Source organism: Dipodomys ordii, unplaced genomic scaffold (assembly GCF_000151885.1).
Source record: "Dipodomys ordii isolate 6190 unplaced genomic scaffold, Dord_2.0 Scaffold99, whole genome shotgun sequence".
Lineage (NCBI taxonomy): Eukaryota > Metazoa > Chordata > Mammalia > Rodentia > Heteromyidae > Dipodomys > Dipodomys ordii.
The window spans coordinates 1,806,128-1,822,592 of NW_012267315.1; the positions used below are offsets into that span (position 1 = coordinate 1,806,128).

At 42.1% G+C, this 16,465-nt stretch overlaps 1 long non-coding RNA gene across 1 annotated transcript; it reads left to right on the forward strand.

The window, feature by feature from the left end:
- Positions 1 to 108: 108 nt before the first annotated feature.
- Positions 109 to 16,182, forward strand: LOC105993686. Its single transcript, XR_001175478.1, has 3 exons — positions 109 to 644; positions 9,797 to 9,958; positions 15,491 to 16,182. It is a non-coding gene; the product is annotated as an uncharacterized LOC105993686 (long non-coding RNA).
- Positions 16,183 to 16,465: the final 283 nt, after the last annotated feature.

Sequence of the window (16,465 nt, forward strand, 5' to 3'; positions counted from 1 at the left end):
CCGCCCCGCCAAGCCCCGCCCAGACCAGCCCCGCCCAACCTGCAGGCCCCGCCCACCCCTGTCTGCCTGCCTGCTTGCTCTGGGCCCACATTCCCAGGCCTGGACACCTGTATCTCCAGAAGCTGACTCCCAGACCCCTTCTGGACCACGGAATGCATGCGTGGAAAACCCTATCACCTCTTAAGATGCTCCTGACCGTGCTTCCAGTTGCCTGTGTACTGACCAGTCAGATCACCCAGTGGCCTTGTCAAGTAGTGTCAAATTGCCTGCTCAACAGAAACATTAAGACCAGCTGTCACAGGTTGTCTTTATCACACCTACAGAGATGCCCTTCTAGAAGAAGCCCTTCTGTGTTTGTTCAGATACTCAGAGATGAAGTGTGTCCTCACTCTCTTTCTGGATTTCCAAGTGGTCCCTTTCAACATATTACCTTTTCTCTCTTCAGACCTGTTGCCTCAGGTCACAAAATGGCTGCAACAGTGCCATGAAGCTGCTATGAGAACAGGAGCTCTGGGTTTCCGTTGATTTGTCGGCCACAGTCATCATCCATCAAGGGACATTTTCATCAATCCAGGTCACCAACAGTGAAGAAAATGACAGATGTCCTGACTTCAAGTGATTTTCTTTCTAGAGGAGAGAGACAGGTAATAAAAGAATCAACTAAGGTGATACGGAGTAACAGAGGATAAAAGAAGCAAGCAAACGAAATGCTTTATTGTAGGATGAGTAATTAAGGAAGAAAAATTTTAGCAAAACCTGCAGAAAGAGTTTATTTGGATATTTCTTTTGGAGGAGAGTGGCCCTGAGATATTTAAACATTGTCTTTTTAGAGGACTAAAAGTTTCTTGGTCCTATCATTTATACTTTAGGCAGACATAAATTAAAGAAATGGAGTTTAAGGAAAGGTTGGACATATTTTCTTCTTTACAGTATGGCACTGCTTAATTTTGAACTAGGAAGTCATCCTTCACATATTATTGAGATATGCAAGCTGGGCAATCACAATGAATGCTTCAATCCAAAATGACTTCACCCTGGCGAGGGACGGACACAAGTGCACATTACTGCACAGGGCGAAGCTGCTGCTTGCCCACTCTCAGTCTATTTTGTTTGCTTTCTGAGCTGCGAGTAGAGCCCCACGTTTTAGCTGAGCACACTGCAACCTACAATCAAGAATATATTTTATCTTGGATGTTGGTGGGTACTCGGGAGATTGAGATCCAGAGGCTCCTCGATTGGAAGCAGGAAAACAGAAAGATCAAGACAGAAATGTCTGCACGACTCATCTTTAAAATAACCACCAGAAAAGTAGAGCTGGACACATAGCTCAAATAATAGAGCAAGTGCCAGTTGAGCAAATGCTGAGCCCCTAATTTCAAATCCTTGGCTCTATGAAAATTTCTGGAAGATTTGTTGGGGTCGGGAGAGCTTTCAGATGGATTCCTTCATGAGCCTGATGAAGCTAATTGTCCCTCTCAACCATTTTCTCACTCTGACATTCAGACATAATGTCTGGAGTATGTTAGATTATTGCTGCAACTCCTCCTTTCCATCCTTTAATAGAATTGGACAACCCACCAATGTCAGACAACTTTCACCCATGTTAAATGTCAGGGATGATGAACTTGAATGGAGGAAACATTTGGCTCACAGGGAGGCTTTAGTCTACAATCACTTGGCTCTGTTGCCTTCGGGTCTGTGGTGGCACACATCAGGATGGAAGCTCAAGGCATAGGAAGCAACAAAAAAGACAGGAGACATTCAGTCTTAACATCCCCTTCAAGGGCATGCGCCATTATCCTAAGGTCCTCCCACTAGGCCACGCCCCCTAAAGGTTCTATCAGCTCCCAACAGTACCATGGGCTCGAAGCCAAACCTCTAACACATGGCCTTTGAGAATCACCTCTATAGCCCTAAGACCTCAGCATCTCTCTGCTATGACTCAGTGGGAAAGAAAAGGGCAAGAAGGAAGGACAGCAGTTCTGAAGCCCGGGGCACTTTAATGCATCTTTATTTCTGTCCTGGCTATCTTACTTAAGTGATGGGATGTTATTGAACATAACATGAGCAGAGCTTGATATGTGTGTGGGGGTACATATTATATTCCATCAAATTAGCTTCCTCTGATGCACTTCTGTCAGTCATCAAGGTAGCTAGCTACTAGTCTAAGAAAAATGTGGAGATATGTACAGTTAACCTGACAGTTAAATTCAGCAGACCTGCAGTCGAAGCAGGATCACCCAAACAGACCTATAGACTCAAGAGTGAGACAAAAAAATATCCATTATTCTGAGTTGTTATATTTTGGACTAGTTTGTTCCTCAGAATTATTGCAGCAAAAGCTAGCTAAGTTATAGCTGGTGATAGCTGGAGTTCCAGCAACCTTCTTGGGGTGACCTCAGGGGTGGAAAGCAAGGTGTAAAACTTACAGAACAGAAAGATAGAAGACACCTTGAGTGTCCTATGATCTGAAGCTATCATGCTGCTCTTGAACCATCAACTTTAGCTTTAGACCACTATAATCAGAATCTCTTATTATTACCTGCAAACTGGTTGTTTGTATCAGTTCTTTAAAAAAAAAACATTTTTCATACTAAAAAAAAATCAGCAAAAGCATTTGTAAGTCATTTAAGTGTAAAATGGAAGACAGAAAAGAAATGCCTCACTTCCAGGAAACTACTTAACCAGGAGTTCATTCAGCTTAGCTGCAGAAAACAGAACAATGGAGCCCTTGCAGCCTTGCCAAGGTAGCATCAGGGCTATTTTGGTTACAAATGAGCAGCACTCAAGTAGCTAGGGTTACGTGTCAGGGAGCACTTGGCGCTTTAAGGCAATCTGAAGAAATATGCCAGGCACCATCTCCCAGCTTCACGCTCAAATGCCCCCAATTTTATACCTCAAAGCCCAGTTTCTCCAAGAGAAGATTATATCTAGCTCCGTTTATTTATTCCAACTGACCAGCCCCTGGGTCAGCTGCTTTGGGATAGGAATCTCTGGTCCATACAGCTTTGTCACGATGGAAAAGAAAGGAGGAAGAGAAAGGGATGGCAGCATCTCTGAAGTGTGCAGGGCCCGTTAAGCCCTTCTTTAATCAGGCAAACTGATTGACATAGCCTCCTTCTTCTTCCTCTCTTCATCTCCCTATCTTTCTCCTTCCCTCCCTCACTTCCTCCCTTTGCCCCTCTCTACCTCTCTGCTTCCCAGGTCTAATTTGTGAGTGATTTCTTCATGTCCTCACCAACCCCAGTCACTATAAGCTCCTCAGGTCTGCAGCCATCTGCCTTACCTCCTTGTCTTTCTGCATTGGGGTGAACATACTCAATTCCTGGTTTATTTCTACCTTACTGCAGCCCTAGCCAGTCTCAAAACTCTCTCCTTCTTAAAACTCTTTCTTGTCCCTGATTTCCATCCACCTGTCAGTTTTGACTTGCTCCCACTCAAATCAAACATCTTTACTGCTTTATAGGTCTCTCTTCCACCATTTTTAAATACTAATATTCTTCAGGGATTTCTTCTTGTCTTTGGCAAACTCTCCTCAGGTGATTGTACTCAGTCTCTTGGCTTTCATGTCACCCCTTCTGACGACAGGTGTGTATACCATGCCCAGATATTAGTTGAGATAGCATCTCAAGAACTTCTTGTCTGGTCTGGCCTCAAAGCACAGTTCTCCTGATCAGCACCGCCTGAGTAGCTGCGTTAACAACTGAGAGTCCTACTTTATTTATGTATTTATTTTATGTACTTATTTATATGTATTCATTTATTGTGCAAGTACTGGGGCTTGAACTCAGGCCTTAGCTTTTCTAGTCAAGGCTGGTGCCATACCACTTGAGCCACAGCTCCATTTCTGGCTCTTTTTTTGTAGATAATTGAAGATAAGAGTCTTAAAAAAAAATGTCCTGCCTTGGCTGGCCCCATCAAACCAAAGCCAGAACCTCAGAACTCTACCCCCTGGAATTACAGGCATGAATTACCTGCACTGGACACAGGGGATCCTGTTGGTTTGTTGTTGTTGTTTTGTTTGGGGTTTGGTTTTTTGTTTAGGGTTTTATTTAGGGGGGAGGGTGTTGGGTTTTGTTTTTTGTTTTTTGTTTTTGTTTTTGCTAGTTCTGGGGCCTGAACTCTGGGCCTGGCGCTGTCCCTTAGCTCTCAGCTCAAGGCTAGCGCTCTACCACTTGAGCCACAGCACCACTTCCGGCTTTTTTCTTTTTGCTTATGTGGTGCTGAGGAATCAAACCCAGGGCCTCATGCATGCAAGGCAAGCACTCTATCACGGAGCCACCTTCCCAGCCCAGAGGGGATCCTGTTTTTAAACAGAACAATCGCATCTCATTTCTCCAAAGGCCTCCTTAAGTGGCTCATTACACAATTCCTCAGATATGCCTCTTAAGACTGGTTTTTAAAATCTTCCTCATCTTTTCCCTCAAACCTGCTCCTTCTCCTGCTGGCTTGTTGATCTGATTTTTCCAAGCCACAAGCCTAAGCATTAGTGTCAAGTTCGTATTCAAACACTCAGTCTTCCATTCTCTCTTCTTTTCTACTTGTTTTGCCATTGCTTTGCTCACGCTCTCTGAAGACTCCAACAAGATCACCAAACCAGCCTCTCCCTGACATTACTCCATCACTTCCAGATCATCTCGTCCCAGATCATCAGCCTCACTGGAATCCAGAAAGCCTTCCTCCATATGGAGATCCATATTGATCCATATGAGTACATCCATTCTCTAATGGAAAGCCTGTACTGGCTATTATGCTTCATGAGAGCTCAACTTTAAACCCCTTAGTATGGCCTTCAAGGCTCTACAATCACAGGTCCTGACTACCACTTAGCCTTTATCTCCTGCCACTCCATGGATATAGTCTGGGCTCTAGCTTACAAATTGCTTGCTCCACCTTGACCTCCATTTCTTCCCCTATTCAGATACACCTGCCCCCGGGGAGCCCCTTCTCAGACATTGCTCCTCTACCAAGCTGTGATTCAAGCCCCCGTTGTCCATTACTTACTATTTGGTCCCTAATCTCCAACAGAGTGATGGGCAAGGAAGGCAGGCAAAGTGCTTGAACAAATGACTGTGTTTCAACTGAGCTCCGCTGGGTTGACAACTGGTCAGTGTAGCACATTCAACCAGCCAGCAATTCCTGTCCACTCTGACATCAGCCAAAAGGCCCGTCTGCTTTATAAACTCATCGTATTTGACTCAAGTGCAACTCAAGTGAGAGGTTTCAAAGATAAAGATGGCAAAACCACTGCATACAACAAAACATGGGACTTCCTATTGGTGCCATTACAGCATAAACGCTCTCTTCTCATTCAGTAGAGGTAACTGTCAGCTATGTGTGTGTGGACGTGACTTAAGGAGTGCATCTAAAATATATTACCACCTCAGAATGCATCCAAAATATGCTCACCCTGAGATAAAAGTCCTGCTTTTTTCTTGTTTTTTGTGTTTGCCTGCCAGTCCTGGGGCTTGAACTTAGGCTGCGGGCACTGTCCCTGAGCCTCTTTGTGCTCGAGGCTAGCACTCTACCACTTGAGCCACAGCACCACTTCCATATTTTTTTGAGTAGTTTATTGGAGATGAGTCTCACAGACTTTTCTGCCCCGGCTGGCTTCGAACTACGATCCTCAGATCTCAACCTTCTGAATAGCTAGAATTACAGGCATGAGCCACCAGCACCCAGCTTTTTACTGGGATTTTAACTCAAGGCTTCAAGCCCTTTTTATTCTGATTTTATTTTATTCTGATTTAGTTTTTCCCTGGTCAGGAATGGACCAACCACAGTTCCCTGTTTATACTTCCTGTGAAATTGGGAGGGCAAGGAGCTATTGGTTGATATAGAGTCTCAAACTTTTTGACCTGTTTGGCCTCAAACCACATTCCTCCTTATCTTCTCCTCCTAATTCACACAACTTCTGCTTTTAAATAGAGCAGAATATTTCCAGTTGCCATCTGGTTCCTGGATATCCATCAACACATTCCCTGGTGTTATAAAGTGCTGTTTCTGTATTATAGCAATATCAACAAAGTTATTTTCAAAACTATTCATCCATTTTGAAATACAGTATCATAGTAAGAGGAAAATCCAAACATTCTCAAGTCCTTATAGTATAAGAATAGATACTGGGGCAAGATTTCAAGTGTTATAGGTACTTTGATACTTTTAGAACCAGGCACCAATGGCTTACACCTGTAATCCTAGCAACTCAGGAGGCTGAAGATTAAAGTTTGAAGCCAGCTCTAGCAGGAAAGTCCATAAGACTTTCAATTCCAATTATCCAGAAAAAAGCCAGAGGTAGAGCTGTGGCTCAAATGTTAGGGCAGGAGCCTTGAGAGAGAGAAAAGCAGCTCAGGGACAGCAACCAGGCCCTGAGATCAAGCCCAGGACTGGCACTAATCTTCATCATCATCATCATTTCTCAAAACACTGTCTCTATTTAGACATCATTGCTAAAAAGCTGAATAAGGTTTAAATCAATAAAGGCTAGCCTTTGTTACAAGAATATAGATGATTCTATTAAATTATCAATCCTGCCCTCAAAAACAAGAAGAGGCTAGGTATCAGTGGCTCATGCCTGTAAGTCTAGCTACTTGAAAGGCTGAGATCTGAAAATCGTAGTTCAAAGCCAGCCGGGAAAGTTCATGAGACTCATATCTCCAGTTAACTTCCAAAAAATTTTAAAAGCCAGAAGTAAATCTGTGGCTCAAGTCTTGGAGTGCTAGTCATGACGAAAAGATAAGGGACAATTTAAGGCTGAGTTCAAGCCCAGTACTGGCATGAGAGAGTGGGGGTGGGGGGATAAGTACAGGACAGTCAGCCCTAAGATTCCAGAATACAGAGGTAGAGAGAAGTCTGTGCACATATATATTTATAACATGCATATGTGTGGTTTGCATTTGAGTATGGATACATCAGAAATGAAAATGCCATAAAGGCATTTCTAAATATGAGCCCGGATTCTCTTATGTAAAATTTTTAAATAAGCTTATCCATGATTCAATTGAACTTTAATAAAAGTAAAACTTAGAAGGTCAACTCAATGAATGCTGTCTTCAAAGATAAAGAGAAGGAGGCTGAACACTGTGGGTTGTGTGTATGAGATCAGCAACTCAGGAAATAGGGATCAAAAGGATCGAATCCCAAAGCTACCTCAGGCAAAACATTATCTCAACCTCATCTCAACAGAACAAGCCAGGGATGCTATGTGAGAGGCATAAATAGGAGAATCAAGGTCCAGCCCAGCCTGGACATAAATGCAGGATTCTCTGTGGAAAATAACTAAAGCAAAAAAGAGCTGAGGGTATGGCTCTAAGTGTAATAGCAAGAACAAGGCCTTGAGTTCAAAACCCTAGTACCCTGGTGGGGGGGAGGGGTGCTAAAGATAAAGTAGTAAGACCTTTTCTGCTTTTATGTAGCTAAAGGATTTGTTGCTCTAGGTCAAGGATCTAGAAACTGCATGGGACTTACAGTCATAGTTGACTCATTTCTTTTTTGAGGGGGTGGGGGATGAGCTCAGAGTCTTATACTTGCAAGGCAGGTAGTCTACTGCTTGAGCTATGTCTTTGGTCTCTTTTTGTGTTGGTTATTGCAAAGTAGGGTCTCATTGTATGCCTGGGATGACCAGTCTGTGATTCTTCTACTTGTGTCACTGGGAATGACAGGCACTCACCACTGTATCCAGCCATCCATCAGTTGAGATGAGGTCTCAAGAATTTGTGTTTGCCTAAGATGTCCTCAAACAGGTATCCTCTGTTCTTTACCCCTCAAGCAGCTAGGATTATAGGCTTAAGATGTCATAATCTGTCTTATCCCTTATTTATCTGTTTGTTTGTTTAAATGAGAGGGAGTCTTGCTAAGTACCCCAGGCTGGGCTTGAATTCATCTTCCTCATGCCTCAGCCTTACAAGTACTGTTATGACACTAGTATGTACAATCACAGCTAGCTATGCTGCTAGGTGTTTGGTTTTTTTTAGGGCAGGGGGAGCACATTTTGTTTTTGTTTGTCTGTCATGGGGCTTGAACTCACAGCCTGGACACTGTTTCTGGGCTTTTTTGCCCAAGACAAGCACTCTACCACTTGAGCTACAGTGCCACTTCCAGTTTTCTGGTGGTTAATTGGAGATAAGAGTTTCATGACTTTCCTGCTCAGGCTGGCTTCAAATGCTGCTAGTTTTAGTGTCTAATTAGAATGTACCTATCACTACCCATTTCCTCTGCTGCTTCTGAGTAGTTGTGACAGTGCCCATATGGCGAGTCCTTTAGAGAAAACACTTGCCACCCTGCTACGATGTCACCACCTCTGTGTTCTATCTTGGAGTGAAAACAAGAGCTAGCCACCAACATTTGCTTACATATATAATGTATATCATAATGAGAGCTACTCTAGAATGAAAGTTTCTTATTCTCAAGCTCAATATAGTCACTATGGTTTGTTCTAACCCTTTGGTCCCCAGCCCTTTAAGTAGATCTGCCTCCCTCCTATGAACAGTCTTAAAATCACTTCCAAGTAGAGAAGTCTAACACTGGGGGAGAGACACTGTTCTGATCTACCAGGAGCCTCCACAGAGTCAGCTCTTGAAAACTTCTGAAGTCTGAGATAGGCTCATGCTTGCCATTGATCTGGGGTTATCACCTGATTCTAAACTTAAAAGACAAGAACTGGAGCCTGGGAAGTTCACTCAAGGTCACCCAACAGCTTATTAACTTTCAGAAGCAAAATTTGGATCCAGGAGCATCTGATTCCAAAGTTTACACACAGTTTACCACATCTGGGTATTTAACCCATTTTTTTATTTACCCAATAAATATTTATTTAGCACTTCAGAAGTATCTACTATGTTCCCAATCCCATTCCAAAATATAGAGCTCATCAAAAACTGTGAAGAAGATGAGCACTGGTAGCTCACACCTGTAATCCTAGCTATGCTGGAGGCTGAGATTTAAGGATTGTGGTTTGAAGACATCCTGGGCAGAAAAGTCCATTTACCACTAAGCAGCAAAAAGCCAGAAGTGGAGGTGTGGCTCAAATGGCTCAAGCCTCAATACTGGCACGAAGAAATGAAGAAGAGGAAGGAGGAGGAGGCGGGAGGATGGAAAGGGGGAGGGAAAGGGGAAGAGAAGGAGGAGGAGGAGGAAGAAGGAAGAAGAAGAAGAAGAAGAAGAGGAGGAGGAGGAAGAGGAAGAAGAGGAGGAGGAGGAAGAAGAAGAAGAGGGAGGAAGAGGAGGAAGAGGAGGAGGAAGAGGAGGAGGAGTAAAGATACATTCCAAATAAGATTGATATAATTCCCGCCTGAGAAGCTCCTTACTCCCCAGCCTAGTAAACAAAGAATCAGAGTGGTCATTATTCCTATTAGAGGTACTTCCTGGATTAATTTGTCTAAAACCATAGTCCAGACCCTAAAGTCCAGGCATGGACATACAGAATGTTACCATGATGTCAGAGAAGTTGCTTGACTTGTGAAATTTGAGGCACATTCTCAAACCAGCTCTATTTTCCCTTGTCTTTAAGTCTCTATTACCCACCATTCTAGCTGTAATTGTGGGGCCATGTTGGCAGGAAGCCTGTACACTGTGAGTGGCCACACTCACACACTCCGTCATATTCTTCAACATGGGTGGCATTCTCCTTCAGTATGATCTTGGGCAGTCTTTTGGGGCTACTGTTTTTAAAGTGGGCTGTTCACTTCACAATCTTGTTAGAGCATCTTAAATTTCCAACAGCAGCTCTGGCTATTTAAGGGATGATTTTATTATTTCTTGCCACTGAATTTTCATAGCTATATGACGTCTTTTACAGAAGCCCAAAGGGATAAAGAAAATGGATTATCAATGTTGACAACTCTGATGTTTTAAATGTATATCACGAAGAAGACTCCAACAGAAGCAGCAGAATATGTCTGTCCAGGCCACAAGAAAACAAGCCTAAAAGCATGCATGTGGTTCTACACAGTCATAGAAGGTTTGTTTCTTTGTCTGTTAGGATTGGATTGGAGTTTTACAAAAGCAAATAGGCCAGCTGTTAGTGGCTCGTGTCTATAATCCAAGCTAAATTTTTGAGAATCGCAGTTTGAAGCCAGCCTGTGCAGAAAATCCAAGAGATTCTATCTCCTAAAATAACCAGTAAAAACCCAAGCTGGAGCTCTGAATTCAAACTCTGACATTACACCTACTGGACACACACACACACACACACACACACACACACACAAAGCAAATAGAAGGTTCAACATTGAAGATGTAAAATATGACTATCACTGGATCTAAATCTACGCTAATCCTCAAGAGCTGTCCCTCTTGAAATCTGTCCCAAAGTGACAAGGACTCATCTATTCTTTTCATCGATTTCACAGTAAGTACAGTGCCAGATCCACGGTCACAGATAAATGAATTGTTTTCTTGACCCCAGGAATAAGTCATGCATTCCAGTGTGAAATTGATACGTTAATCATTGATGACTGGAGGAAAACACCTAAAGCTACAGGCCCATCACACAGGCCCATGGCTCCACATTGCACTCATTGGAAACTGGAGTAAGAATCTTGCAAATCCAGTTTTATGTGTGGAAATTAGAACTAAATGATACATAAGGGGGCATCTGCATATATATATACAAACACGGTAACTAGAGTATGGTATGTACAGGGAGGATAGCGATGATGTAACTTCTTTGAACAACTAACTTACAGTGTAACAAAACAAATACCAGGAAGTTGGAACATTTGTTTTCAGAAAGGATGCAGTCAAGGGAAGGGGGTTAGACAAAGAGAAAGGGTAGGTGACTGCAGTCATAATATTCAGTGTGTGTGTGTGTGTGTGTGTGTGTGTGTGTGAAAATGGAACCAGGTAAATTGAAGGGATGAGTGGACTTGGGAGAAATGAGGAGAATTATAGAGGAGTGGCATTGATTAAGATGCATTGTACTCATAAACTCACATGTGAGAGGAAACTCCTTTGTATAACTACTTAAGGAAAATAAATAAAAACAGTCACAAAGGTCATGAGACGATCACATCTGGAGAGAAAGCAGTAAAGTCTAATGGTAGAAGACTCACTAAATAACAGTACAGGAGGTGAAATTGAATCAGTAGGTACAAAAGAAATGGGGAGTCTGTGTTATGGGTGAGCATGTAACTGCTATTATTTCTGACAAGATTTGGCCAAAGCACTGTATGATATAATCTAGCTCTAGCCAGGTGTTGATGGCTCACATCTGTACTCCTAGCTACTCAGGAAGTTGAGATCTGATCATCATGGTTTGAAGCCAACTCTGAAGATTCTTATTTTCAATTAACTACCAGAAAGCTTTCTAGTTTCCCTTCTGGGAAGTTGTGGCTCAAGATAAGAGTGCCAGCTTTGAGCAAAAAAAACTAATGGGCAGTACCCGGTACCCAGCTGCTGAGTTCAAGCCCTAGTACACACACACACACACACACACACACACACACACACACACACTCATCATCATCATCATCCTAGCTCTTGCCTTTTAGTCATGGAGGTACTCTTTGGCTGTCATGCCCCAGAGGAAGAGATCATTTGGGAGAGAAGTTCCATAAACTGGAAAACAAGTGTGAGGTGCAGGCACATCAGCCCATGGGAAGCAGAAAAGAACATTCCTGAGGTGCCTGCTTCCATGGCCAGTCCAGGCACAGCTTTACGCGTCACTGGAGAAGAGTCAGTGGTCAACTCCGGTCAACCACATGCCCTGCAGTCACTGTACCATATCAAAGGAACTGGTGAAAATTATGTGGCTGATCAAATCACAGCAACTAAGTGCAGCCCATGCTGCTGGAAGAAACAGATTCCGAGAACAGCTCTGCCTTTCCCCCACTCAAGTATGATTATCGTCCAAAAGAAGTGGGCTCCCATGGACTATCGAAGAGGAGAGATTATACAAACATTCTCTAATGGTTAAAAACAAAACATGATTCAAACACAAAGCGTAAGTAGTATACTCAATCCACGGAGAGTCTGCTCTTGTAAACTTGAGGCTTAAACAGCAAGTACAATTCTGAACATCAAAGAGATCAGAAAGATTTCACAATCTCATAAGGAGGTTGAACTGTGGTACAAATGACTCTTGCTGAGAATTATTCCCCAACACCTCATTTCCTTCATTCATTACACACAAAAAGTCATATTGTATTTTAAAGCTACATTCAAAGTTAGGTGTCCATACTTATACCTGTAATCCTAGCTACTTGGGAGACTGAGATCAAGGGGATCTTTTTTTTTTTTTTTTTTGGCAAGCCGGGGGGTTTGAACTCTGGGCTTGGGCGCTGTCCCTGTGCTCTTCAGCTCAAGGCAAGCACTCTACCACTTGAGCCACAGCACCACTTCTGGTTTTCCTGGTTTTCGAGTGGTTTATTGGAGATAAGAGTTTCACGGACTTTCCTGCCTGGGCTGCCTTTGAACCGTGATCTCAAATCTCAGCCTCCTGAGTAGCTAGGATTACAGGCATAAGCCAACAGTGCCTGGCTAAGGGGGTCATTTTTTAAGGCATACATGCTAGATTTCCCAGCCAATAGCTGAGTGAAGTGGCACACATCTGTCATCCTAGCTATGTGAGTGGTTGATATAAGGAAGATCAAAGTTCCAGGCCTGTGTAGACAGGAAAGTCTGGGTTTATCTCAATATAAAGAAGGTAGACATGGTAGTGTCCACCCGTTATCCTAGCTACTTCAAGAAGACTCCAACAGGTGGTTTATAACTGAGAGATGTAAGTCCAGGCAGTAAGCAAGACTCTCTCTCAAAAAGAACCTGAGCAAAAAGGGGCTAAGGCAATGGTTTTGCAGTAGAATGCCTTCCTAGCAAATGTAAATCTCAGAGAACAAATCCCAGTCAAAAGAAAGGAAGGAAGGAACGAAGGAAGGAAGGAAGGAACGAAGGAAGGAAGCAAGCAAGGAAGGAAGGAAGGAAGGAAGCAAGGAAGGAAGGAAAGAAGAAAGGAAGGAAGGAACGAAGGAAGGAAGCAAGCAAGGAAGGAAGGAAGGAAGGAAGCAAGGAAGGAAGGAAAGTAGGTCACATTCAAACACTAACCATGAAGGAATTCTTTCCCAGGCCACATCAATCAATACTGAATAGGATGCAAGGAGTTTATCCTTTGATTTCATTCACCCTTCTGGACTAAAGAGAGTAAAGTGTTGACTGGCAACAAATTCTGTGTGTGGTCCTCAGTGAGAAATTGCTCTCTAATTTCTATGTAGCTGTACAATTCCAATGTCCAAAACCAAGTAACAGGGCTAGGAAACACCTACTGGCATCTGGAGTAGCTAAAAAAATGTGATTTAGGGGCTGGGAATGTGGCTTAATGGTAGAGTGTTTGCCTAGCATGCAGGAAGCCCTGAGTTCGATTCCTCAGTATCAAATACACAGGAAAAGCCAGAAATGGCACTGTGGCTCAAGTGGTAGAGTGCTAGCCTTGAACAAAAGAAGCTCAGGGATGGTGCCCTGAGTTTAAGCCCCAGAACTGGAAAAAAAAAATGTGATTTAGTAGAAAGAGAAAAAACAGCTTAAGAAAGAGAAAACCTAGCTTACTACTCTGGCCACAGCTAAAGATACCATAATAATAAAACCAGACATGTTTCTCCCTTTTGATGATCTGAAAATACAAGTCTTGATCTTTTTTTTTCTGTACTATTATGCATTCCCTGTTTTATTTTTAAAACGTGATGGTTCTTTGAATCTAAAGTTCAAAGAAAGTTCATGGTCCAAACCCCTGCACATCTAAATTTAAAAACAGAGGGAATTACTAAATAAACAGGTTAAAGACAAAACAACTGTGTTCAGCTCTTTCTCTTGCAAAACCAGAGCAGGACAGTCAAAGCTGGGGGTCAAAAGCCATTGTCTTTGTGCCAGTCTGTCTTTGATGTTTACATTTGCATAAAACTTCATGGCTTAAAATTTCTAGAATCTTGTAACTGCTCCTTGAATCTAAACACTATTCTACTGCCACTGAGGGTGGGTGGAGAACAAGAGACCCAGAGAAACAAAAGCGCCTCTTCTGCCGTAGAGAACAGAATAAGGATAGAAGAAATGCCAAACTTTATTCCAATTCATGCTTAATAATGCCATTACTTGCAGCTTTTTAGCAATAAGACAATTGCACAAAACCCCCTCAAATTATCCCTAAGTCAGAGAAAGTAGCAAATGTAGTCTTGAAGGGGAGGGGGGAGAGCTATTTTCAGGAAAGCATTTAAGAAGTACAATTATCTAACAAGCCAAACCAGCAATTATATTATTCTGTAGCCGTTGGCAGCATAAATTTTATTTAAAGGAAAGGGTGAGATTTATGTTATGCCTCTATGTCTGCAAGACTTTGTTCCCCAATCTCTAGAGAACCCTAGTATACAAGAAGGTTATTGTCTATCAATTATCGTACATAGGCAGATGCTGTTCATCTTAGTCTTCAGGAAAAGAGCTTGAAGAGTAGAATGGAAATTGATGGTAATGGGCTGGGAAGGTGGCTCAGTGGTAAAGCGCTTGCCTTGCATGCCAGAGGCCCTGGGTTCAATTCCTCAGCACCGCATAAGCGAAAAGAAAAAAGCCAGAAGTGGCGCTGAAGCTCAAGTGGTAGAGCGCTAGCCTTGAGCTGAAGACCTGAGGGACAGCGCCCAGGCCCAGAGTTCAGGCCCCATGACCGGACCCAAAGAAAAATAAATAAAAATTAAAAAAAATTTTTTAAAGAAATTGATAGTAATAAGACAGTAGAACCATGGTTTAAAAATGTTTTCTCTGACAATTGAAATCAAAGGGCATTCAGTAACAGAAGACTTGGTACCCCCTACCCTTGAACTTTAAGGAAGTGTTGTTAAACATTATCAGTATCTTCAGCGTCCTAGGCTGTGTTGTTGGTTTTGTGTGGGGAACCTATACATGGAAAATTCTCCTGTTCATTGAAAAAGATGAACCGATAAAATAATCAAATGAAGACCATCTAACTTGAACCCAGGTTTGACTGATACCAAAGGTTAGGGTAACTAATTTTATATTATAGTAGGCTTGGATATAAACATATTACTTAGTGTAGGCTATGTAACAAATACCAAAGTTTGACACCTTAAAATCCAACTATTTATTTAGTGCACGATTTGGTGAGTTAATGATTTAGGCTGGACTTGATTGGCTGGGTCATCTCATCCCTAAGGGGCTCTCTCATGCATCTGCTGTTAGCTGACAGATTGGCTAAGTGGTGTCTGGTCTAGCCTGATTCTGGTAGGTAAACTCATCTCTAATCTAGGTGGCTGGTCCTCATTTAGCAGGTGACCTTAGGCCTATACATGTAGTAATTGGCCAGTGTCCTAAGAGAACAAATAATAGTATGTAAGACCCTGAGAGATGCGGGCTTTATTTTTTTTGAATTAACAAAATCCTTCCAATTACATTCTGTTGTCTCTATCAAGTCTCAAGTCCAGCTCAGATAAAGGAGAAAGACATACACTTCACCTCTTGAAGAGAAGAGCTATATCACCTTTGGGATTTCCTTCCCCAGAGCCTTGGACTCTCTCCAACCATGAGAAAGGACCAAAGAAATCCAAAGTGAAGAAGAATCTTCAACATCATGAAAGACAAAGGAAACCCAAAGAACTGTTACAGGTTCAAGGAGGAAACTTAAAGAGAGAAATACTGAATTCAACACCAAGTACTAAATAGGATCCTGAAACAGAAGGACATTGGTAGAAAGACTAATAAAATACAAAGTCTGTTATAAGGGGTCTTAGTTTGGGTCGTTATAAAGTTACCTTACATATTAGTCTTGACCTTAACAGGCATGTTTTTCTCACTACATTATTAAGCTTGGTGTTTGCCATAGTTTTAGTTGATGGATGACACTTAAGTTAAAGAAATTTTTGTCTATAGTTAGTTGACTAAGAGCTTTGCATAATGAATGCACACTGAATTGTTAGTAAATCTTTTTTTCTGTATTGACTAGAACAATTGTATACTTTTCATCTTTTGGTGTCTTAATAATTCACCCATCCATAATTTATATTATTGGTTTCCTAGAATTCAAACAATCTTATATTCTCAAAGTATCCTAGGTGGACCATCATGCATTCATTGCATTTTTAGTTCTTTGCTGAATTTGTATTAATGATATTTCTCTAGGACATTTGTATCTCTTTTAATGAGTAGGATTGAAATATAATTTACTTTACTTATTCTCCCTTTGTAAGATTTTTTTATATCATAGATATAGTAGACTGTCTCAAACAAATAAAATATTCTAATTTCTTTTTTTATTGTGAAAATACCATACAGAGGGGTTACAATTACATGGGCAAGATAATGAGTACATTTCTTATCAAGCATTGTAGCCTCCTCCTTTGTTTCCCCTTCCCATCCCTTCCCATCTCCCACCTCCTTCCCCCCAACCTCCTGCCTGCCCCCCCACCCCCGGCCAAAGTTGTAAAGTTCATTTTTCAACATAACAACTTGTACATCTCATTGTTGCAATGGGTCCACC